Here is a 2,022-nt window from a genome sequence, read left to right as displayed (position 1 = left end):
TACTAAAAGATGTTTTTTTATTATTATATTATTTTTTACCTCTTTTTTTTATTTCCAACGTGGTTACGGCACGACCGAACGGTCGAAATTCATTTTAACCAAAATTAACGGATGATACAATTCAAACGATCGGTGGAAATTTATTTTATTTTTAGATTAAGCGAGAAATGACTTAAATAAATGGCTTAAGCACGTCAAAAGGGAAGAAAAGAAAACTGAAAGTAAACGAAATTAAAGTGAAAGTACACAAAACAAGAAATGAATTGAAAGTCTCGGATTCGAAAACTTACCCGTTGAAGAACGAAGAACGAACGAAGAACGGATGAAGAACGGTGAAGAACGACGAAGAACGATGAAGAATTTCCACAGAATCGCTTACGGAAGCGTTACAGAAGCACTTCGACTCGATTTTTCTTCACGAAAACGTGTTTTTTGCCCAAAATAGCCGAAATGCATAGCCAAAGGGATCTTGAACATTTTGAAATAGCTCCCCCCTCCCCTATTTATAGAAAAAAAAGGAGGTGCTTGCCGCCCAAAGACTTAATGAAGAAGATTTCTAAGCGCACCCGAATTACTAAGTTCACCCCCCTTTTCGTATTTTACGGAAAAGTTACGAAAGCCTTACGGAATTATTTTCGAATTTGATTTTCATCTTTTTTCTCTTCCCTTTCACCAATGTTAAGTGGAATATGCTTACCCAAGGTTTTCGGAAATTTTACGGAAGTATTACGGAAGCCGCGGAAGCCCCGAAAACCATTTTTCAAAAACGTGGAGGAGCTTGCCGCCCAGTTGCTTCCTCCTTAAGCAACCCAACTTCCAAAATGTTCTGGAAGGGCCTAGATTTGAATTGCTATTTGCATCCCCATTTTTACTAAGTACACCCCCTCTGCTATTTTTTTTGGTGATTCTTTTTTCGTAAAGTTACGGAAACTTACGAATTTCGTAACGATACTTGTTTTCTTTCCGTAATGTTACGGAACCTTGCGGATTACATAATCATCCCCCTTTTGACTTACGGAATGTTACGGAACCTCACTTAATTATGCAACGATGCTTCCATTTGATTTCCGGTGTGTCACGGAAACTTACGGATTGTGCATCAATATTTTTTTGGTTTTTCGGCATGTCCTGGAATTTCATAAATTGCCTAATGATGGGTGCCAAGCACCTCACAAGGACCAAAGAATGGTCGCATGTCATCAAGCAAAGGTCCCCGGACGAAATTAGGGTATGACAATGTGTTTTTGTTCTTTTTACAGGTGTTGAGGGAAGAAGCCCAGAGTATGAAGAACCTCGGGATTTGAGGTCAAATCCTTTCCAAGGTGGAGGGAATGATGCAATCCTACCCCGCAAGGGCATTGGCTAGAAGACTCCAAGTAGATTGGGCTAGAGATCCAAGGAAAGGCCCTAGGGTTCTCATGAGCCTTAGGGTAGATTTCGAGCCCATGGGCTAAGTATGAGCCCGCTTATCTTTGTAAATATTAGAATAGGTTTTTCCTTCGTCTAGGCCTTGTATTTTGGCCATTCTAGTAGTATAGGGTTTTAGCCTTGTATTTCGGGGCATTTTGAGTTGTCTTTGTAATAAGGACTTTTTTTGTTATTTTCATGTTTTTTGTCATGGGGGTGAGCTTAGCTATTATAGGGGGTGTGTAGCTAAGCTCTAGCTTCTCATCTCAAGGAGGTGAGCTTAGCTATTAGAGAGGTATGTGTAGCTAAGCTCTAGCTTCTTTAGGAATCTTCTTAAGGAAGCTTCTCAAGGAGGTGAGCTTAGTTATGAGAGGGGTGTGTGTAGCTAAGCTCTAGCTTCTCAAGGAAGTTTTCTCAAAGAAGCTTCTCAAGGAAGTTTTCTCAAGAAAGCTTCTCAAGGAAGCTACCTAGTCTATAAATAGAAGCATGTGTAACACTTGTTGTAACTTTGATGAATGAAAGTCTTATGAGATACACTTCAAAGTTCCACTTCTTTCCTTCTTTTATTCCTTCAATTTCGTGCTCCCCCCTTCTCTCTTTCTTTTCCTCCATTAA

This window comes from Glycine max, chromosome 16 (assembly GCF_000004515.6).
Source record: "Glycine max cultivar Williams 82 chromosome 16, Glycine_max_v4.0, whole genome shotgun sequence".
Classification (NCBI taxonomy): domain Eukaryota; kingdom Viridiplantae; phylum Streptophyta; class Magnoliopsida; order Fabales; family Fabaceae; genus Glycine; species Glycine max.
This window is presented reverse-complemented; position numbering follows the sequence as displayed.